Below are 25,775 nucleotides of genomic sequence, written 5' to 3'. Positions count from 1 at the left end.
TAACTGAATTTACACAAATATTTTAATAAAGATGACTTTATAAAACATAACTGATTTATTTTAATTGTATTTAAAAAATATTACTAAGTTTTTTTCCTTGTTTTAAACTATGCTACAGTATCAACAAAAAATAGTTTGTTTTGTGTAAGTTTTACTAAAATTTATTATCAACAACTTGTTTTTTCTTAAATAATAAATAAAAGGTGTAAGCATAGTTATGAATTGGTTACGTCATAACTCGAAATCACAAAAACAGCTAAGCAGCTAACATATCTATTTAATTGGTATTTAACTTAAAACTTCATCTCTTTGTGTAGATATTTGTAACAGCTTTTCCGAAGCTATAAATAACTTGATAATTAAGAAAATACTAATAATCAAGACGTTTGATCTTCACTTTTTAGTACATATAAAGTATTTAAAATCATTTGTATAGCAATTAGTAGTTTTTCTTATATCAACACGAAAACTCTATAAAAGTGAAAAGTATTACAATTGATTTAGCGCAGAAGGGAAGACATTAAGTAAAAGTATAAAGAAAAACTTATGATAAAACTTTAGTTTAAAAACATTAGTTAAGGTATAACTAATTTTTTTAACCCAAAGTAATGTAGATTAATTTAAAAATAAAACATTTTAGGCAGGTGCTTTAAATAAAAACTGTGTTTTTTGAAAGTTTTGTTATCTATAAATAATTTTCTGTATCTTAATTTTAAAATTGTACCTTTTCGATTGTTTTGACTATGCTGTGGCAAAGAAAAATAAATAAATGAAGAAAAAATATGTTTAACAACTGTGCAGAATCAAATTCTGATTGTGATAATTGGTATATCGGATTGATGTCTGTAAAGGAAGGAAATGAGTCATGAAAATTTGTTGCTGCTTCGTATTTAGAAGTTCTGGTGACTTGGATGAAAGTGATCATATCTTGATGTTGAACTGAGTGATTAACTAAGCTGCAACATTTTTCAACGACATGATTATCTTGTGCAGCCCTGTATGGTTTTTCTAATGTTAGCAGAATATAAAAAGTTGTTTTAAAGTTCACTTGATTATAAAAAATATTAAACAATGAACTAAAACCTTCCTTTTCTAGAGTGCAATAATTTATTTGAGTTCCATACTAAATATTTAGACTAGAAACTTTGTTTGGCATTCTAAGGTTATGTAACTAAGCTTCACTAAAATTTTAGTTCTACATTTTTTTGTAATATGCTGTTAATATAATTTTTTTAAGCTTAAGGAACTACAATCAAAATATGAGGTAATAAAACAAACTATAACTGCATTATTACTAGAAAAGTTTTGAATATTATAAGTTTTAAACAAACTCTTAGTTGTTTAAGGCATTGAACCTTTAAAGTTAAAAAACTTCAGAAAATGACGATATAACAAATTATGCACCTTAACTGCTCCTAACTTTTAAGTAATTAGTAAAATTGGTACAATGCTTTACTTTATAGTTCAATATAAACTTTATTTTATATTTATTTTCAAAGAAGCTATGATGTGACACATATTGATATATATAAAATAATTCGCATAAATAAGTATAAGTAAAATTTAAATATGTAAAAAATTTGAAAACAAAAAAAAAACTAAAAATAAGTAACTAACTAGTTTGTTATATTTTTGATGAAATTTGATTGTAACTCATAGTTTTTTATTGGAGGCAGATGCTTTAAACAAAAACTGTGTTTTTTGAAAGTTTTGTTATCTATAAATAATTTTCTGTATCTTAATTTTAAAATTGTACCTTTTCGATTGTTTTGACTATGCTGTGGCAAAGAAAAATAATTAAATAAAGAAAAAATGGGTTTAACAACTGTGCAGAATCAAATTCTGATTGTGATAATTGGTATATCGGATTGATGTCTGTAAAGGAAGGAAATGAGTCATGAAAATTTGTTGCTGCTTCGTATTTAGAAGTTCTGGTGACTTGGATGAAAGTGATCATATTTTGATGTAGAACTGAGTGATTAACTAAGCTGCAACATTTTTCAACGACATGATTATCTTGTGCAGCCCTGTATGATTTTTTTAATGTTAGCAGAATATAAAAAATTGTTTTCCAGTTCACTTGAAAAAAATAAAAATTAATTACTAAACTAAAACCTTCCTTTTTTTTAGAGTGCAAAAATTTATTTGAGTTCCATACTAAATATTTAGACTAGAAACTTTGTTTGGTATTTTATACTTATGTAACTAAGCTTCACTAAATTTTACTCTACATTTTTTTGTAGTTTACTGTTAATCTTATTTTTTAAATTCAAGAAACTACAATCAAAATAGCAGGTAATAAAATAAAATATAACTGCATTATTACTTAAAAGTTTTAAAAGTTAGAAATTATTAAACAAACTCTTAGTTGTTTAAGGCACTGAACCTTTAAAGTTACCAAACTTCAGAAAATGACGACACAACAAATTATGCACTTTAACTGCTCCTAACTTTTAAGTAATTTGTAAAATTGGTACAATGCTTTACTTTATAGTTCAATATAAACTTTTTTAAACTTATTTTCAAAGAAGCTATGATGTGACACATATTGATATATATAAAATTATTCGTATAAATAAGTATAAGTAAAATTTAAGTATGTAATAAATTAAAAAAAAAATATATAGAATTAGAAATAAATAATTAACTAGTTTGTTAAATTTTTGATATAATTTGATTGTAACTCATAGTTTCCTCAAATATTACGTAAAAGTTACAAACTAGGTTTAACAAAAGGCTACGTCATTTCGAAAAAAACACAACAGTTTGATGAATAATTAGTATAAAATATAAATCTTTTTTTATAATCGGTGGTTAATATAGTCACTGATATTTGTAACAGCTTTCCAGTAGCTGTAAACTCATTTGTCGATTAAGAAAACCTTAGAACAGAAATTGTATTATTTTAGCAAAAAATAAATAAAGGTACAACAAGTAATATATTTCTTAATTAGGAAAATAGAAAACTTAATAGAGTAAACATTTTAGAGCTGTTTTCATTCACAAAAAACTAAAAACTACTAAAATAAATAGGTTTTAAAAACTATTACGTCATATCTTGACTAAACAACATTGAACTGATTAAGTATTACCTAAATTTTTCAAATTATTTGATAATAAACTGATACTGTAATTTCCGAAATTTTTCTAAATATAAACTAGCATGTTTTTTAAAAATAATAATTATCTTTAAGAAAATAAGTTTCATAAATGTGTAAATTTTCCAAATATTATGGTGATAAATGCATACATATAAATATTAACAGCATTTAAACGTTTTAGTATTTAAAAAAAAAGACATTTGATTAAATAATAATTAGATAGTTTACTTTTGGATAGTTGAAAAACATAACTTTGGTACAACTAATTTACTGTTTCCTATTATGTATTACAAAAGTTAATTAGTTTAAGCATTCTTTTAAAAATATTTTGAATGGTTTGCTCTAAATAGTAGTTGATATAAACTTTGTAATTGAGACAGTTTTTTACTAACAAAAATTTTGGTATTCTAAGTATTTATTAAACAAAATAATTTTTTAAAGACTGTTTTAGTTTAACACTAAAAAGTAAATGTAAGTTTGGATTAAAATTCTAAAGTAAAAACTAATAAGATATATTTTCAGATCTTTAAATCAATTACACGTTTAACGATTTTAAAGAAAATACGATATTAACAGTGTGTTCACGTTTAACGCAAACTGATGCAAACTTATACTTTATAATATAGAATTAGTTCTGATATCAATTTAGTTTCATCTTGTCTTGTTATTCTACGATTGCAGTTTTCACCAAGCCCAGTACTTCTAAAAATGTGTAAAAAAAACTGTTACATAGTTAGTCTGTGAGAAAAGTAAGTTAAACAATGATTTTTAAAACTTGGACTAACAAAATAAATACTTTAAATAATAAATATTAATATTTGCTTTCACAAAAAATTTCTTTTAGAATAACAATCAATTATCTGTTAAACATTTTTATTTAAAGTTAAAATTTTTTTATTTATATTTTTCAGTTAGCTAACAAGCATTTGCTAGATAATGATAATATATTATTATATAAATTTGAAATAATTACTATTTTTTCCAATATTATCTAACAATGTAATTCGTTTAATTTTTATAGAAATATCTATTGATTAAAAACAATAAAACAACTTTTATTTTGTACAGTTAACTAATAAAACTATATTTTAAGTAAATTAAAACTTTAATTCTACAAAAAATAGTTCTTAATCGGAAATTTTATAAAATAAACTGTTGAAAATTTAGACCTGATAGTTACTACTTATTAATAAAAGAATTAAGTGAAATATTCCAAGACTTACTGGTAATCATAAGTTTTACAATTTTGTTTTGTATAATTTGTCAAACTCGAATAATCTCATTAAAATACATACTTATTTTTAAATTTTTAGATATTATACAAAAAATTTAAGTTTACCAGCATCCGCTTGATAAAAAAATTAGAATATGAAAGACCTTACACATGTGCTGGTTATCTTAATTATTTATATATAAATCAGTTGAAGCACAAGTATGTGTGCATCGCGTAAAATTCAACTATGTTAGATAAGTTTTTGATAAAATTTGCATTATAATAAAAGTATAAAATTTATGTAAAAAGGCAAAAGATTTTACTATAGACTTTAATATGTTGACCTTAAATATTTCAAAACTTCAAAGTACTTTTAGCATTTTCATTTCTAAAAAAAAAAGTCAAAAAGTTGTTATAAAATTTAACTTTGAAGAAGTTTTAAACTAGCTCGTATAAAGTTATAATTTAGAATCCAACTTATCATTATTATTAAACTTACTTTCCTCATAACTAAATTATAACGAGTTAAATACATTCTAACCTTAAATTAGTTTTGCTTTTTAGTTTGAAACTTGCGTTAGTTTTATTGAACAATAACGGTTTAGTTTTCAAAAAGCGCAAACATTTTACAAGCAATACATTAAGTTTTATTTAGTTTAACAACATTAAAATTTAAGAAAATTGTTTCTAACACTATATTGAATCAGTAAATACTTTTTGTATAAGTAGTATTTTAAATAACTTATTTGTACTTAGTTTATAACTCAGAGTAAAGAATAACAATGAAATATAACACATAAGTGGCAAGCCTATCAAATGCTAACGTATTACCGTATACCAACAGAAATATTTAAAATTAACAGTATATAAATTTGTTTGATTTGTAAGTGTTAGTCTTACAATGATAAAACTCTAAATTTTTAATTTAAAACAGTAGTCGAAAGCTGTAAGACTGCAAATAAGTTAGAGCAAAATGGTTTTTTATATTATACTTTAGAATAAAAAAAAAAGTTTTTGCGTTAAAAGACAATACTCTCAGTAATCTTTGTTTCTTATATAGTTGTATTTTTTATTTAAATCTTGAGTGTTATTAGATGCCTACCTTTTTTGTAGATTTCCTAAACTTAAACCTAATTAACACAACTTTTATAAAATTTATTAGTATACTAAAACTATTTTTCCTAGATGGATAGATGGAGAGTTAAACATAGCAAAACCATAAAATTATTTTAGAACGAGTACAAGTTAAAGTTATATTTTCGATTCAAGAGTTTTATAAAAAAAACTTTACATTTCGAAGGATGACGTAATATCTTGATTCCATAACAAAAAACTGATTTTTTTAAATCTGTTTAACTAATATTTGTCTATAGGTTGTTCGGCTTGAATTTTAGTTTAAGCAGCTGTAAAAAATCTGTATAATTCCTCTTTGATTATAAGAAAATTCTGAAAACTTCTAAACAATTAGTTTTATAATATTAAAAATATATATTTTATTTGTGTTAAAGTAGCAATATAAGCTTTAAGAAATTTACAACTGTATTGTTTATTATAGTTTAATACAAAAATTAATAAAAATACTAACTAAAAATATTTTAAGTAATTTTTGAATTTTACTAAAAAAGTAAAATGACTCAAATTCTTTCTTTTCAATATATTTTATCAATTTTTGCTAGGGAAGTTACAACAAAAACAATAAAGTAAGATAAAACAGAAACAGTAAAAATTACATAAATATACTAATTAATCAATCTAAATTCAAATGTAATCATCATCAGTAAAACTGTAAACTTAGCTAACACGAAATTGCATTTAACTAAATAAGGCTTAAGTATAAACAAATATTTTCTTTTATATAGTTTTGATTTATATTAATATATTAGAATGGCATCTAGCCTTATTAATTCTTAAGTATTTGAACATTGTCTAACAGTACTACACAACAAATTTTAATGTTTCAAAAATGTTTCCACAACAAGTATTGTTTACTAAATGTTTAACTATAGCTAGTTTTTTCATCCTGTTTTGATTGATACGCTCTCTTTTCATTTTTGTCACTGATGTTACATAATAAATTTATGAACCTGTCTTTAAATCTTGATTTTAGGTGACGAAAAATTGTCCAACGTAGCTACTTCAACATTAGAATTTAAACTTGTAGACTACGAGACATATTCTTCTGGTAACATTCGGGTATTTTTTTGATTTTGGGATTAATGGTTTATAGTATACAAAAAGTATTAGTTTTTCTATTTTAAATATAGCTAAAGTTTGTTTTTCATCTAAGTTTTGATTAACTATATTCTTAACCCATAACATTTAATATAAAATGTTTACAAGCCAATCTATAAACTTTTAATAGTTTAAGTCAGATTGTTTTTGCTTTGTGATAAAGATGTCTTCTTTCCCATGCTTTTATTTTTTATCGTTACAATTTCTTATTTTAGATCTTTATTTTGTTTTCAGTCAGTAAAAAACACCGAATTTAAACAAGAGTTTATTTATTATAACAAAAGCACTACAAAGTTACAATCGAACAATTGTGCGTCTAAGCAACCTGTTTTGAAAATAACAAAAACCGTCAAATCTTACCTTACATTTTATAATAAATATTAAATTATTTTGGTCGGCTGCAATCAGTTTGAATCATTATTTGATGGCAATATAAATTAATAAAATTCAGCAATGATAACATCAAAACTTTATAATGTTAGCGCTATATTTTTATACAAATTTTGTAGGTAATAAATAAGAATCAAGTATACAAAACACTTTGTAATACATTTCAGAAATAATTCTTTATTACCATCATTTGATGGTTTAAATTTTAGTGAACAAAGCTAAAACGTTGAATTTCAAAATATTTTATAATAAATATTTTAAATGATTCCTAATGTTGTGGTTTTATATCGTTTGCAAAGTTTAGAGCACATTATTATGTTTTCTAGTTGAAGTATTCAGGCGTTTTTAATTATAATTAAAAAAAAAAAATTTTTGCTTTATTTTGTTTAAGTATATTGGAGTTAAGTAATGATTTAATTTTTATATTGAGTTAATAAAGTTTTAAACAAAGTTAAGTTCTGTCAGCTTTACCCATAAACGGTATAATCAATGCATAATAAGTTGAGCCCGCTTGGTATGATCTCAACAACGGTTTCTCGCACCTATGCCTGCCTGATGAGTCCCAACAAGGACGAAACCGGTCGTAGGTTGTCGTAGATACTGTTGTTGTTGATCGTGTGGTGAAGTTTAATTTTCACTGTTGATGGCCATATTAAATACTAGTTATTTTGCTCAAAAAATAATACAAGTTACAAAATAGTTTTTATATCTATTAGATGTTAAATTTTATAGCCATCTTTTTGATGGTTTAAACTAGCAATATCAAATGTACTCACTCAAATGAAGAAACTTATTGAGAATTTTTAAGATGTTAATTTAATGTTTGTGATTTTTTATGATTTACAAATTAAATTAAGACAAATATTAAATAACTTTTAAATTAAAAAATTTAAGCAAAACAATCATTAAAATTTATAGTATTTATCAACCCAAGTTATTTTAAGTGTTAATTAATAAAGGTCGAACAGTATAAATTCACGAGATAGACTCTTATATTTGATTAGTGTAACAAACTGCTTCTTGTTATAATCTATTCAACTTTCTTATTATATCTTCTATTTAACTTTCTATCTTACCAGGCTTTGATGGAACAAAAATTTATAAATCTGTTTAAAATTAATAAAATAGCGTTACAATTTTTTTGTTTATAACAAAAGTATTTAGTAACGACGATAAAAGTGTTAATTAAGTATTTATTTTTTAACAGGTTTCGGAAAAAAAAAATAAAGGAATAAGTAAAGTAATAAAACGAAACTATGCTTAAATTAAGTTAACAACAACTATTTTTAAATTTATACTTAAAAGTTTGTGCACTAAATTTAGCTTACCTCGCAAATGATAAAAAATCATACATTTTACAGTATATGTATTTAATGATATTTTATAGAAGTAATCATCACAGTTTCGGTTTAATTTTGACCTTAATACGGATAAATAATATTAAACTATTTGTTGCTAGGAACATCCTTAAGGTACGCACTAAGTAGTTAATTTAAATTAATTAAAATTATAAACTATATAAAAACATTAATGACACTACAATATACGAACAAACTGTTAGTATGACTAATGAATATCTAAGACTGTATTAGAATTTAAATTGCACGCAACTTGCCAAGATTTTTTTCGTTTTTTAGACAATGAAGGGATCAAGATATGATTTTTAAAATAAAAATATATAATCTTAATAGATAAAACGTTTTAATAATACTTAAATTTATATAATTTTGTCAATACCCTGTGAAAGGGATCGTAAATTGTCTTCAAAATTAGTTTTTAAAATTTCTGTTGCTTTTAATGCTGTATAAAACGTTGTTTAATTAAAGTTAAAACTTTTCTAAATTTAAAGTTTAAATGATCTTACAATGTTTTTATTTCTTATAAATTAGTTTTTTTAATACCAAAATCAATTACATAAAATTACTCTGGTTAAAAATGCTTTTAAGTTTCAATCTAAATTTTTGTGCATCTGAGCAACCTATTTACAAGTGATTAAAAAATCTAAATAAATTTTTTAACATACAACTTTTAAGAAATTTGGATATGTAATGAAAGATATAAAATTATACTGAAATTATGATACCGAGTTAATTACTGAAAAAAAAATAAATGAAAATACTTTTATCAAAAGTATTTTAAAGTTTTAATCAAAAAATTTGTGCATTGAAGCTGGAAATTATTTAAAAATTACATTAGATAAGTTTTGTAATACCTTTTTTGAAATTAGGATATACACTTGTAGAATTTTGTCCTTACTAAGCCATCATTTGATGATAATAAGTTTTAACAAATGCTGAAATATATTCCTAACAGCTTTTGATTTATTTTTATTTTTTAGAAAGAATTAACTGACATAATTTCAAATTATTTGATTTATCTTTATATGTATTTTCTAACAATAATCAAAGACGTAATCAAAAAAAAAAAACGGATATAGATTTTTAATTTAACAATATAATAACTTCGAACTGATTTAAGCATTTTAATTAGAAGTTTCAAAAGACTGTGTATGTTTTTATTATTGGTACATTAAAAATTTAAATTAAGTTGTAAAACAACTTAAGAACCAAAAATATCAGCTACGTTGAAAAATATAAACAAACTAAAAAATAATTAAAATAATCACAAACTCTAGCTTTATTAAATGAGATTACATAAATAAAAAACAAATTTACAAACCAACAAATTATAGCTTCATTAAAAAGTATAAATTTATATAAACAAAATTTAAAAACCCCACAAATTCTAGCTTCTTTTAAAAGTATAAATAACATTTATAAATAATTTAAAAACCCACAAACTTTAGCTTCATTAAAAAGAATAAATAAAAATAAACAAAAATCAAAAAACACACAAATTGTAACTTCATTAAAAAGTATAAATAAAATTAAACATAAATGAGATAAAACAAAACTTCAAAAAACCAACAAGTTCTAGCTTCATAAAAAAGTATAAATAAAATTAAAAAAAAATTAAAAACCCACAAACCTTAGCTTCATTCAAAAGTATAAAAAGATTAAACAAAAGTTTAAAAACCCACAAACTCTACCTTCATTAAAAAGTATAAACAAAATAAAACAAATTATAAAAACCAACAAACTCTAGCTTTATGCAAAAGAATAAATAAAATTTAACAAAATTTCAAAAATCCCACAAACTCTAGCTTCATTAAAAAAGATGAATAAAATTAAATTAAAATAAAAAAATCCACAAATTCTAACTTCATTATAAAGTATTAAGTAAATTAAACAATAATTTAAAAACCTACAAATTTTAGCTTCATTAAAAATTATATATAAAATTAAACAAATATTTAAAAACCCACAAACTCTTCATTAAAAAGCATATAAAAATTAAAATAAAATCAAAAAGCCACAAACCTTAGCTTCATTAAAAGGAAAAATTTAAATTAATCAAAAACTAAAAAGCTCATAAGTTCTAGTTTTATTAAAACTTAAATATAAAATTAAACATAAATTTTAAAACCAACAAACTCAAGCTTTATAAAAAAGTATATATTAAATTAAACAGTATTTAAAATTTTCAAACTTACAACTGCTAGCTTAATTACTATGTTGAAATAAGATTAAGCAGAAACAACAAAACTAAAAAACTCTAGCTTCATTTATACATCAACTTCAATTAAAAAACAGTTATAAAATTCACAACGATTACCTACATAAAAAGTAAATTAAGTGTCTCTAAGCAAACATTGAAAGTGATATCGTGAAAAACGTAGTAGAAACTCATTAACATTTTTAAAATCAAGTTTTCCTTTGAGGAATACTTGTTTATAGAAATTTAAATTTCAAAAAAAATTAAATATTTGTATAAAAGTTTATACAAAAGGTCTAAGCAATTAGTTCTTTTTACACTGATACTTATTGTCTGTGATCTTTTGACTGTTAGATCTTAAACACTTCAGTTTTAAATAGTTTAAAAAACTCAAGTTTTGTTTAGTCAATTAAGCACAAAATTATATAAACTTCTAGTTAAACAATATAAGTATAACAATAAATTAAGTAATATATAATTGAAAATGTGTGTTAAAAAACAAAAAACATGTTGAGTTATTACCTCTATTGTTTTGTATGAATGGATGTAACACACTGAATTGTTACAACTTTATAAATTTTTACTTGTTTAGTTTGATAAACACTATCTAATAAATGTCTTTTTGTAAGTTTTTCTGAAAAAATATTTTACTTATACTACAAAATTGAATAATTACAACTTGTCACTCTAATTTATTTCAAGCTATTCGATATGTTGCAAATTATTTTAACAAGTTTCTTTAAAGAATAATTTAATTTTTTTATATCAAAAGTTGTTTAAGATCTGTGGAAAAGCAGTTTTTATTTTATTAAGTCTGTAATAGCATTCTTTCTATTTAGAATCTAAAAATATTGGAGATATAAATTCATTTTTTGGACTTTATTCGTTAGCTAAATTCAGAAATTTGCGTGAATTAATATTTGTAAGTATGAAATATATCCTTTTTTAAATTGTGCTTCGTTTTCAGAAGCCTGCATTTTATGTTTTTTTAATAATCTTTGAATTATTTGAAAACAACAATTTAACTTTCTTATTTCTAAGAAGGGTTTTATTTTCTCATACCTTTTTTAATTTTTCTTAACAAATGTGCTTTTTTTATCTCGGATGTCCTTATATAAAAGTGTTTTGTTTCTTTTCAATATTCAAAAAAAATCTTAAATTTGTCATAGACAGAAAGTATACTGAAAAGTCAGTCTTAGCTGAAAAAAAATTTGAAATAAACTTGGTCAGCAACTTTTCAACATGTTTTAATTTTAATTTAGATTTTTAGATTTACACCCTTATTCCTAGCCCACTTTACAAAGTTATATATAAAAATATTCAAGAAATAAAGTTAAGATGGTCTAAATTTAAAATAACTTGAAAAAATTTTTTTTTGCCAAATTAACTTTTATTCAGCTCAGACTGATGTTTAAGTATACTAGCGACTAGCCCCAGTATAGCCTAAACTAAGCTTAAAAACTAAAACAATATTTTCTAACATGGCCAACAAAAATGATACCAAATGTAATGCTTAAAAGTTAATTTTTACAAGGTTTTTTACAATGAATTACATAAAAATATAATTAGTTGCTTACTTTTACACTCTGATATTTTTAATAATCAAAACATTTATTTCATACTTTAGTGCTCAATAACCATTTTTTCTTATATTTTTTGTTGAGGCGCTTAATTTATTCAAAAATCATTTCTATACATTTTTTGTTTTTTATAGAATAAACTTAAATAAATAAAACAAAATTCAATTTTAAAATAAAAACACTAGTAAGCAATAACACTATAACATTTTACACAAAAACTCATAAACATGCACTAGCAAAATTGCTAAATAGGCTATAAACAAATCGCCAATATTCATTGAGCAATTTTGTGTTAAAACAAACACAATTCTCTATTTTGTGATACACGCCAATTAGCTATGTAGTAAAGCAGTGACAAAAATTAGATAAAAAATTACGAAGTTAACTTTGGCTTAAATATGTGAATTTTTATAGATTTTATTATATTAATTAAGTTAACGTTTTTAACTAGCAAAAATTTTATGATCTTTAAACTAAGAAAAAATCGTATTTTTTAAGTCATGAAAAAAATTCAACTGTTTTTTTTATAAATATAAAAACAAAGGGTATGGTAGGCCACTGTGGTATCAATTTGTTCGTATAACAGTGAACCAGGCATGTGGCTTGGTACGTTTCTGCAAATTTCTGCAAATGAAAAACTGCATAAGAAAAAAAATTATAACTTTATTAACTCCATAAGAATTTAGACTCAAAAGGCACGCAATTAATGTAGTGCAACGCTGTAGTATAACCTTATGGCAGATTTTTTTTACAAAAAGTTAACAAAAATACGTCACGCTTAAAGGAAAATTACACAATTTTACAAGTTTTTTTTCATGCTAGAATAAATGTTAAGACTACTGCTAGTTTTCTGAACTTTATTTTTGTAAACATACAAAAAAAAAGCGTGTCGGCCTATGAAAAATAAACTTTGTTTGTGATTTTTATTTTAAACAAATACAATCAGATGAATTAAATTTTAAAAGTATACTTTTAACTATTTTACAAAGTTGTAATAAACTGTAATAACAGTTATAAAGGTAGTAAATTTTAACTTCTGTGTAACTTTATTTAAATTATGTGCAATGAGGTGTTGTTATCATTGTTGTATTGTATATTAAAAAGATTGATATTTTTTTCGTAAAAAAAAAACAGATACTTTAGTTTTATTGAATATATTCATTTTTAAAGATATAAAGTTTACTGTAAGTAGTAAAACCTATTTTTAGCTAGTAAGTTTACATTTGTGCAAGTATAAGTAATTCTAACGAAATTAATACTTTTTTTTTAATTGTTTACTTTTGTAATATATAAGTATTTTTTAAAACAGTTACTTCGAACTTATTTTACTTAATGAATTAATTTGAGTAATATAACTTATAAAAAGATCTTTTTATAGCTAATTACAAAAGTTTTAATTTAGGGGACTTTTTTAGAAAACAATTTGCGCATCCCCTGACCAAAACGCCACGCAACGCCACTGGTTAATATGCTTTACAAAAAAAAAGACTCAATGCAAATAGGAAAATAATCTTTTGTAAAACATTGCTTTAATTACATTGTTAGTAAATAATATGATTAATTTGTCATTTCATTAAAGTTAATAAATAGTTGAAAGTACATGAACTTCAAAGTTTTACTGTTTCTTTTTTTAATATAATTAATTAAATAAAGTCATCATTTTTTAACACTTGCAATTTTATCGACTTTATTATTACTTTAATTGTGTTCAATACAATATTTTTTGAAAAAATGTTTAGTCAAATTATCAACCACTTGCTGCTTAGAATAAGTTTTGAAAATATTTTTACAATTTTATAAAACTTAGTTTTCTGTATTTGTGACTTTGTGGACATTAACAAGTTGTTTTGATACAAAAATGAAGCTAAAATTGTCTTTATTGTTTTTAAAATTTTTATTTGTCATAGTTTTCATTGAGATGTTTTAAAGCATAAATGACGAATCAAGTACATAAATAAATAATAATAAACTTTTAAATACCTGTTTTGAAAATTTTTATGTAAATACGGTGACAAATTATTCTATTTAATTGTATGCTTTTTAACTTAAAGTTACTAGACTAAAACTGTTGTAAAATTCATCAACCTCTTAATGCTTAAGATTTATTAATCATACTACTTTTCTGTTTAGTAATTTATTATTTTGCAAGGAAAAACCGTTGATAAAGCTATAAAATAATTTTTGATACGTTTTAGTTTTTGTTAGTTGATATATTTTATATTCTGTAACCATAGAATAAGAAAAGAATTAAAAAAAATAACTGACGTCTACAAAAAAATTATTCAGATAATTATTTCAAAATAGAATTCAGAATTTAAATTAGAAAATATTAATCAAATCACGACTTTTTTTACCTGTCATTAATTTTAGTTTAAATATTTTTTTTATTTGTATTTTTTTTAATATTTTTGTGATGTAAAAAGTAAGTCTGTTTAAAACATCAACTTCTTCAAATAGAAGTTCGTAATTTTTTAACCCCTAAATCAATTAAGGTAAACAAAAAATTTTTTGTCAAAATATAAATACAGTTTGTTTAGGTTTTGTACAAAAATTTATACATCTATATCATAAACTAGTTTTGAAATTCTAGTTATAAATGGCATTTAAGAAATTAGCCTCACTTTTATGAAAATAACTTTTATTTAACATTGTACTATTAAAAAGTACTTTATGATCGGAGCATTAATCTTAAATCATGCTAATGTGATTATAAAAACTTTGTCTATAAAAAACGTTTATGAACTTTATAATAATAAATTTTGTAAGTTGCAATTAAGCAAACTGAAAATTATTTATGAAAATATTTCAATTTTTGTTACGAATATTTTTGTCAATATGTTAAAAAAAGTAAAAAAAAAGTAATAAAAAAATATTTTTAAGCTACATCTCATTCTCTTGTAACGAAGGTACGTAAAACAACTATAGTAATTTTTTAAAACTAAACGTATGTGTTTATTTCTGTTTGTGTAAGATTTAGCTGTTAACACAAACCACTAAGAGTAAAAATTGTTGAAAAAAAGATAATAAGTTTTATTAATTTTGTAAAAAGCAACAAACTGAAGTCAAATTTTTATTTGTTCGCTTGTTCAGATAAGAGTTGCTGTGTCATTTATAACATTATACTATATACGTGAACGTTTATACTAAAAACATTATAATCTTATTTTATAAGTTTAATGATTGAAGCTGCAGCTCGCGTTATACTTTATATCAGAAACGTTAGTTTTAATACAACGGATTATGTAAAATATATATAACAGAAATACAAATATGATTTTAAAAAGGTCTATCTTAACTTTGATCTGTTTTAAAATATTTTGAATTAAAAATGTTTTAAAGATTAATCTTTTTAGTAATACTTTTGGTTCTTTATCCTAAAATGTTATATGGCAAAATAAAGCTTGATCATTTGATAAATAATACTTTTCTAAATGGTATAACAATAAAGATTCTATTTTACTAAGTTTTGTGATATAACTTAAACTTCTAGTGTTCCTATCATAATATTATTTTTCTAATCTTTAGACTGTTTAAACATATAGCAAAAATTAAAATTGTTGAAAGATATACTTAAAAAAACTTAAAACTCTTTTGTAAAAAATTCAAAGAAGGTAAAATTTTAAACTTTTAAATATTAAAACAAAACCCCTAATAAAACTCTTTACAATATTAGTATTTTTTAGTATTTAACGAAGACTTCCTTATGTGATGAAAGGTTAATTTATACTTTCAAAACTTTATTTCGTTACGTTAATACTATTATTATAACCTCTTTTACTTAAAAAAAAATTAATATCAATTTGTATGTACTAATTCTCAAATACAGCTTCAAGCTTCATCCAGTGAAATACATTTTAAACGGTAATTACTTGAAGCACTAACATTACCATAACACTTTTTATACTAGTTGTTAAAATAAAAAGAAATTTAGTGTAAAACATGTTTTACTAAACTTTTGAAATGCTCACTGTTGCAAGAAGTAGTGTAAGATTTTAAAAAATATGAGTTTACAAAAAAAAAATATTGCTACACTTTAGGTGCATGTAAAATGTGTTTTTTTTGTTTTAAACAAAGCTCAAATGTAACAAATTTTCTTTTAAAATTTATCGAAAATTAATTTGCAAATTTTGATGAAGTATTTTCTTAGCCCTTATTTTTCTTTACTTCTAACAATTTTTTTTATAAAAATTTCAAACTTTATTTCTTAAATACTGACGTCATATCATGTAAACACAACAATAAGCAAAACCATATAGTATTTAATTTTAGATCATTTGAAGCCATTTTAGCAATAAAGGTTTATTGTTTAGTTAAAACAGCTTTTCACATGTTGTAGAATATGCAAATTTACAGAGAAAAACTAACAGCCAAAAATTTGAAGGTAATTTATGGTATATAATATCCATTAGTTTTAGCAAGAAAAATATAACAAGAACACCAAAGAAAAAAAAAAACTACAAGAATAATACTTCTAGACTTATGTATAAATTAATTAATTATATAAAAAACTAACAGGTGCTGAAGCATAGAAATTAAAATAAAACAAGGTAAAATTTAAATAAACTTGTTCAAATTTAAATGTTGATGACTATTATTTAATTTAAGTGTAAATAAAAACTATCTTAAAATATTCCCCTTTGGTTTATACTTAGCTAGAATTTATCACTTTTGATACAAAACTTTTGTTGTTCATGTTTATTTTGATAAAACTTCATTTTTACTCATCAGGCTGCAAATTTGATCTCTCAAATGTTGACGTCATATCATGAACGTACCATAAAAATCAAGAACAAATAATATATAAACTTAATTGATTAAAAGATATTTGAGTGTCTGTCGTTGGCAGCGTTAATTCTTTATTTAAAACAGCTTTCCAGTAGCTGTAGATGTACTAGTTCGATCTATTTAAAATAATTAGAATTTGGGACTTTTAGTTATAGTTTTATGAAAACAATCTCGTTAAAAACTTATTTATTAATTTTTGAGTAGCTTTAAAACTTAAAAATTAACTTTAATTTTAATATGTACAGATAAAAGTGATAGATATAAATAACAGCCATTTAAAGCAAACAGATTTAACATCATAAACGATGGCGTGTTATGAATTTTACAAACTATGTATAACCTTGACTGGTTTTGAAATCTTAGTTATAATCTTAGTTGAAATCTTAGTTAGTTTCGTAGTCATACAAGTATTTACAAATATATCTTTAGTAGTCTTATAAATGTATGTTATTAGAAAAAATTTCAATCTCTAAATGTTTAAATTTCTAAGTTATATTTATTTCTTTTTTATATGATTTTCCATATCCTTGCGTATGTGAGTTGTTTTCAATATTCTACTTAACGTTTTAAATAAAAAAAATATTAAAGATACTTTTTATTTTTAAGTTTTACTTAGAAAAACAAAGTATACTTAAAACAACTACTAAATTTATACAAACATACTTTAAAAATAAAATGTTTATAAAACAAACTGTTAGGTTTAAAAAAATCTAAAATTTCATAATCTAAGTAGCAGACCTTCGCAAAAAACGGTAAAAACTTTAAAAAATGATGACTCCGCAAAACGCAGTTGCTTTACTTTGTTTCCTTGTTGTAGTGTGTTAAAAAATTACTGAAAATTTACGTTATGCTAAAATCTTTTATTTTAAACCTAGCCTAAACTTTATACTTTTCATTTGAAATATTTTCTTAATTTTTTTCTTTTTAAATAACTTCTTAACTTATTATTTTACATGTTTTACTAAACAAATATGATCTTTAAAATGATGTTGCATATAGTGATGTTACATAATTAATCAAAAACTTAATATTAATAGTATATAAACTTAATTGATCTAACACCATAAGCTGAAGGGATTCAAAATTATATTTTTTTCTATATTTGTGCAACAGCTTGCTTTTCAGTAGCTTCAAAAGTTCATTAATAAAAACTAATAATCAATATATTTTACTATATTATCATATAGATAAGCTTTATAGTAGCCACACTGAGTACTTATTTTTTAAGTTACATAAACTTTAAAAACTAAACAAATTGAATGCTTATTTTATTTACAAATATAAAACACACAAACAGTTATCAAAAGTATGCGATGACAAATTTAGTTATTAATTTATTATTTTTGAGAATAAACAATTACTCAGTTTCACCGCAGAGCGGATTTTCAAATTGTAAATCTTATTCAAATAGAATGTAATTTAGTTTACATAATCAACAATTACTAAGTTTATAAAATCTTCAAATTTTGAAGTAGAACTTCATCAATTATTGTTTTACTTTACTTTTTAAATTGATCTTAACAATAATTTCTATATATTTCTGATTAAAACTTCTTTTAATTGATACTATATAAAATATTAGAACAATAAACCTTTTAAATTAATTATAGTATTAGTAAAATACGAACAGTATTTCAAATTTAAGTTTTTAAAAAAAAAATTATTGTTTGTTAAACTATAAATTTTTATAACACTTAAGTCTTATCAGGGGTTTTGTTTTATACTACTTTTTAAACATAAACTAATGAAAAAAACTTTTATAAAAACTTCAAGTAAATTAATTCATTTTTCTCTGAATTTCGACTCTTTTTAGCGTTTTTTAAATAAGCTAAAGTCATAAAACTGATTTAGAACGTGTACAGTAACCTCTCGCATCTTTACGCATTCGTGATGTTAGGCACTCTCGTTTAGTTACGCATTTTAGAGTTCTAAAAATTTCAAAATATAAAAAATTTAGTTTCAATTCGTAAAAGTTCTCATGGCATAAAGTATAATTCCTACTCAAAAAATCCGTTAATTTATCTTTAAAAAATGCAATTAAAGTTTATCCTTATGTGGGCAAAGGTCAAATTAAAAAAAGTTGTAATAACATAAATAATTTTTATTAAAAATTTTTCTATATTTTATACTTTTTGTTCAAAAGAAGAAATTCTTTACAGCACCAAATGCATACTTCTGTAAAAGGCACTAGAAAAAAAAATATATAGACACAACACCATTTACTAATTGTAAGCAAATGCTTAACTATAAATTAAATTTGCAAAGTAGAATAGAATATAAATGCTAAGTATCAAATAAGTCACATATAAATAAAAACAAGATAAAGTCTACTTATTTTCAAAATTATTTAATTTTTCTAGAAGTATTATTTTTATTTTATATAAAATTAAATCTTTTTTTTTGATATATATGTATAGTTTGATCTTTTGTTTTTATACTTATAAATAAAATAAACAAATTGTTAAAAGTAAGAAAGTACCCAGTCTGCTTTAAACTAGAAGGAATATCAAAAACAGCCATTATAGTAAGTATATTTGGTACCTCTCGTATCTTTACGATCTCTCGTATCTTTACGCATCTTTTTCGGGGACACAATGTGCGTAAATAATCGAGAGGTTACTGTACTAGTTAAAATCTCAGATTTAGTTATAAAGTTTTAAAAAGACAAATGTGACCTCTCAAATGCTGACGTATTACCGTAAACCATTAAAAAGAAGTAAAAAGAAATTTTATAAAAACTTTACTAATTTATACGGATTAAGTTGGTAAAGTCTTCAAACGTATGATTTTTATTTGAAGCATCTGTCCAAAAGTTGTAAAATTGCATGTTAATTTTCTTAAATTTTATTATAGATTACTTAATAGGGTGAGTTGTGACCTATTAAGTGTACTAAAAATATTTGTATTTTAAAATATTGTAGAATGGAAATAATTTTTTTTCGAAATTTTATAAAAAAAAGTATTTTAAGTCTAGTTTAAAAAAATATGTAATTTGATTAAAACAAGACACACTTTTACAACATTTTATCGAGACATATAAAGTTAACAAAGTCCAGAAAAAAATAAATAGTAAATATAAAAAATTATAAATCCAAATATTTAATTAAGCTAAAATAACATACTCTTATCATAAGATTGTAATATATTTCACTAATTCATTAGTCATTTATTAAAGCTTAAACTTAATTTAAAACTACCTTTGACTAATAAATAATGAAATAAGACTAAAAGAACAATATATTAGTCGACAACCAATTAAATTCAAAAAAAATATGGATTCAACAAATATAGTATAAGTCAGTAGGCTGGACAGAATTGACATAACTTCAACTTTAGTAAACTTATGGGTTGTAATCTCAAGTTCTTACATTAAATATATCATAAGAGTCTAGTTCTAAAACAAGTATTTGTAAAATTTATAACCACAAAGTTTGTAAAAATTTTATATATTTATATTGACCATGCTTCGGTTAGAATTAGATAGTAATAAAAAGTTATTAAACAAATGGTAGCTACTGAAGCAAGATTGATATACTTTTAAAAAATCTGCTATTAAACTAATTTGAAGTGATAAAATAATTAATGAATAAGTTAATGCTTTATTTTGATAATATAAAACGTTTAAATCTTAATATTTACAAAGTTATAGCGTTTAGAATGACATAAAAATGTTTTTTTTTATTTTTATGATATAGCTTTTTTTAACAACTTAAGTATTATAAAAAAAAAAAAATTTATATAGTTTCTTAATAAAAAAAAAAAAAAAAAAAAAAAAAGTTATCTGCAGCTAGTGTTAAAATTTGATATAATAAAACAGTATTTTTACTATATTTTAACTTAGGGATCGCTATAACTTTATAGTTCAGTTCAATTCTAAAATAGTTATTTCTGGTTGTTTATTTAAGTTAAAAACAAAAACAAAGTTACTCAAAACCGAAAAAAATTGTTTATTTAAGTAATTAAGTTGCAGATTAAAAAAAACCAGATTAAACAGATTAAATAAGTTTTAACTTTTAAGATATTTAAACCAAAATGGTTGTTTATCATTCGTTTATACCAGGGTTTCCTAAACTCATTTACTAAATCGCCCCCTTTTCAGAAACTTGAAAAATAATCGCCCCCCACGATTTTACAAAGTAGTTTTTCTCTTGAGTACAAACTTTTGAGCCAAAAAAGTTGTGTTTGAAATGTAACTTAGTCTGGTATTTCTTATGCACGCACTTTTGGGCTGTGTTCAAAGTAGTTTACAGGGCTTGAGAAAATAAGTTACAGTTGTTTTCTTATAAGCCCAGTAAAGTGTATAAAAATACTTAATTTAAAAAAGCCTTGTGTAATCCGTAATCGATCCTGTTTAAATATGAATTGTTTTGAAACTAATAAAACTTTTAGGGTAGTGGTGAACAACGTTAGTAGTCAGCAATTCATATTTACTAATAAATATTTTTCTAGTTTCAACTCGTTAAAAAAATGTAATTGCGGGCTGCATAATTTAATATAATAACATACAATAAAATTAAAAAAAACTCGAGCAAAATTGTAATAAAATTATTTAGTATTATTGTGATCTAGTAAATACTATTTTGAACTGAAAACCAAATTGAAAGTGTATTTCAAAATATAAAGTATCAAAAAAAAATTTTTGTTTATTTTTCACAAGTAGTTTCCAAGTTATTTAGCGCGTCGAAATTTGACTGGATCTTAACCGTACGTTACCCATCTGAAATCTTAACTGAAATCTGACATTATAATAATCTAGCATATAACAAATTTCGGACATTTAGAAGTTAATACTAAGTAACTTATTTAAGCCGTTAGTTATTAGATTATAATAATTTACCGGAAGAAAATAGTGAAAAACTAAAAGCTAGCGTTGAACTATTAAAATAAACAACAAATTCTAATTGCTAATATAAAAAAAAATAAGATAAAACAAAAAACAGATGTAGTAGTAGTAGTTTAAAATTACTTAATATATAGATTTGTTAACAATAATAAATCAAGTTAGAAAATAAAACTGAATTTTTCAATCTTTTATATAAAAAATTTTAAGTCATTTCAAATCTATACTCTTTTAAAACCAAATAAAAAATTTTTAAATAAAAACTTTAATGGTTATCAAGATTTTTTATTTATACAGGTTTAACAAGTAATACCAAAAAGATGTCAAAAAAATTTCTTTCAAACAAACACTTTAATCACTACGCTATAAAAACTTTTAGTGTAATGTAAAACGACAAATATAAATACAAAATTAACCAGGTCAAAATAAAACTATTAACAGATTTAAAACATAAACCATTTGATAATAAAAGTAGACTTCCAATTGAAATCGCCTTTTGAACCAAATCAAAAAGTGCAAACTCAAAATTTATTATCAATTTTTTTTACAAAATGATATATTTAAATATGTTTTTTGCAATAAACTATGAACAAACATGAAATAAACAAAAACATAAAACAAACATTCATCAAAAAACGTGTCTATATAAGATATTAAATATTATGTATTTTTTGTTTTATTAATACTTAGTTAGTAATAGACTTTATTTTAGTTAAATTTTGGAAAATATAAATTTGCACTTTTTTTGGGTAAAAAGTGCGAACTCAAGAGAAAGCCTACCATAACTATTATTTATTAGGCATTATGCAAACCTGTTGTAGAATAAATAACTTTGTATTATTTTTTATTAAAAAAGACTACTTAAATACAATACAAACCAAGTTTATAAGAAGTATTTTAAAAAATTAAACAAAAAAAAAACTTTCATAAAATAATGTCTGCTACTGAAGTCTAATATAATGTGAAGGATTAGTTTCATGACTGCTTGCAAGTTTTTCTAATCTGATTCTTAATCAGAAAAATAAAGCCTCCTTTACAAATATCTAGATTAGATCTTTTGCTCAAGATGTTGATAATGAACTGAAAGCTTTCTCAACAACATAGCTAAAAGGAAAGACTATAAACAACAATTTAAATTCCTCTTAAATGATTGGATACTTTTACCTTATTTTCTGTTGAGTCCAAAAGCTTTCATATCGTTCTTTGGAAAAATTTACTTTAAGTTTAAAGTCAGTTTGTCAGTCTGAGAAGGTTTCCTGTAAGTCTTTTACTTCTAAAAGATCTGCCTCGAGGAGATCCATATTTTAATCTATATGATAGCTTATTTGTGTCAAATAAAAATTTTACTTGTTAATATGTTGAAATTGTTAAAAATTCTAGATTTTTTAGGTTTTTTATTTGCCTAAATTGTCAAATTCTAGGTTCTTTCAGGTTTCTAGGTAAATTGGCAACCTGTATAGTTTTATTTATTAGTCTAACTTAATGACTTTTCAAAAAACAATTGAAAATATCATGAGGTGATAGTTGATAATAGATAATATAGAATTTTGCAAACCATTTATGGTCCCAAATAACATTTATGTCAGGTTATAAAATGGTGAGAGGAATTCCGACCGTCTATGATCTATGTAATTGTCAAATAAGAAAACATATAAATGAAAATATGTAATTTACTTGAAAGTAAGGGTCATAAGTACTTAATTTTTTTCTCTATATTTTACATAAACAAAATAAACTGTTTTGTTTAAGTTTTACATCAGGGTCAAATATTTAATAGCAAACTAAAATTAGTAACATAGCAAGATAAAAAGTTAAAGTTTTATGACACCCTAAAATTGAAAAATCGCCCGTTTTCGCCCCCTTACTAGTTATCGCCCACCCTTTCGCCCCCTCACTAATTATCGCGCCCCGACTTACTAAAATCGCCCCCAGGGGGGCGATATCGCCCACTTTGGGAAACCCTGGTTTATACTTTGTTAGATTCTTGAAGTTATATGATATGCTTAACTATACTAATGTAAATAAAATTGAGTAAAATGTCGTTGTTAGATGTTATTGAGGAATATTAACATTTAACAATAAAGTTTTGGCAAAAAAAAGTTTATATTTAAAATTTCTAGGTTTATATACAAAGTTTTAGTAACTCAAATGTGACCTCTCAAATACTGACGTATTACCGTATACCAACAGAAACAGTTAAAATTAATAGTATATAAGCGTGTTTCATTCATAAGTGTTAGTCTCACAATGTTAAAGCTGTAAAGTTTTTATTTAAAACAGTTGTCGAAAAACTGAAAACTGAATATAAGTTTAGTAAAATGGTATTTTATACTTTACTTTAACATAAAATAAAAATTCGCGATAAAAGACAATACTCTCATTAATCGTTGTTTCTTATATAATTGTGTTTTTATTGAAATCTTGAGTATTATTAGATGCCTACTTTTTTGTAGATTTCCAAAATTTAAACCTAATTAACAAAACTTTTATAAAAGATGTAAATATACTAAAACTATTTTTCCTATAGTAGTGATTCTTTGTACCGATTTTTATACAAAGCAAAGCCATAAAATTATTTTATTATTTATTAGAACAAGTAAAAGTTACATTTTGATTCCAAAGTTTTATAAAAAACTTTACATTTCAAAGAATGACGTAATATCGTGATTCCATAACAAAAAACGTATTTAAAAAAGATATTTTTACTAACATTCGTTTAGTGGTCGTTAAAACTGTATAACTCCTCATTAACTATAAAAAATTTAAAAAAATTATGTTCAGCTAGTTTTTACAATATTGAAAGTAGATACTCCATTTGTGTTAAAATAGCAATACGAACTTTAAGAAATTTACAATTGTATTATTTGTTATTGTTTTATACACAAACATAAGCTGATAATAAAACTATAGTGTTTTAAGTAATATTCTAATTTTAATAAATAAATAAAATGACTCAAATTCTTTATTTTCAATATATTTCTTCAATTTTAGTCAGGAAATTTACAATTGAAACAATAAACTAAGATAAAACGGAAACAGTATATACTACATAAATATATTATTTAATTGATCTAAATTTAACTGTGATCATTATCATTAGAATTGTAACTTTAGCTAACACAAATTGTCTTTTAACTAAATAAGGCTTTAATATAAACAAATTCCTTTATTTTATATAAATTAGATTTATTTAAATATATTAAAATGGCGTCTAGCCTTATAAATTCTAAAGTATTTGAACATTGTCTCACAATACTACATAACAAATTTTAAAGTATCAAATCTTATTCCACAATAAGTGTTGTTTACTAAATGTTTAATTATGGCTGATTTTTTCATGCCATTCTTGACTGCTACGCTCTCTTTATATCTCTTATCACTGATGTTACATAATACATTTTGGAACATGCTCTTTTATCCTTGATTTTAGGTGACGGCATGTTTGTCCAACGTAGCTACTTTAAAAGTAGAATTTAAACTTGTGGACCACGAAACATATTCTTCTGGTAATATTTCGGTATTTTTCTGATTGTTGGAGTATTTGTTTGCAGTATATAAAAAGTATTAGTTTTTCTATTTTAGATAAAGCTAAGTTTTATTTTTTTTGTAAGCTTTGAATTATTATCTTCTTAACCAATAACTGTTTTTACTTTAATGTATGTATTATTTTGTTATCGATACAAAATACAATTTTAAATTTTTGAATGATTACGTAACATTGTGAGATCTCAACATAAATGAAAAGTAAATTATGTATAAGATATATATTAAATTATGTTAAGCAGTTTAAGTAATTTAAGTGCTTTAAAGTTGGTTGTTAGTAAGTATATTTCAAGACTTTCATTTTAAAGTCTGAAGTAGATATTTCTAATATATCTACACGATTAACAAAGTTTAAAACTGTACAAAAAAAAACAAGATTGATAGATGCTTAAAAGATTGTCATTATTTAATACACATATAAACAAAACGTACTTTTTAATTTTTGTTTTCAAAAATTCTACTTACAATATTTCGTTTAATGCTGACGTCAAATCGTGAACCAACAACAAAACGAAAATAAAATTATTACATTATCT

This window comes from Thalia democratica, chromosome 2 (assembly GCF_965202585.1).
Source record: "Thalia democratica chromosome 2, ktThaDemo2.hap1.1, whole genome shotgun sequence".
NCBI classification, from domain to species: Eukaryota; Metazoa; Chordata; class Thaliacea; order Salpida; family Salpidae; genus Thalia; species Thalia democratica.
This window is presented reverse-complemented; position numbering follows the sequence as displayed.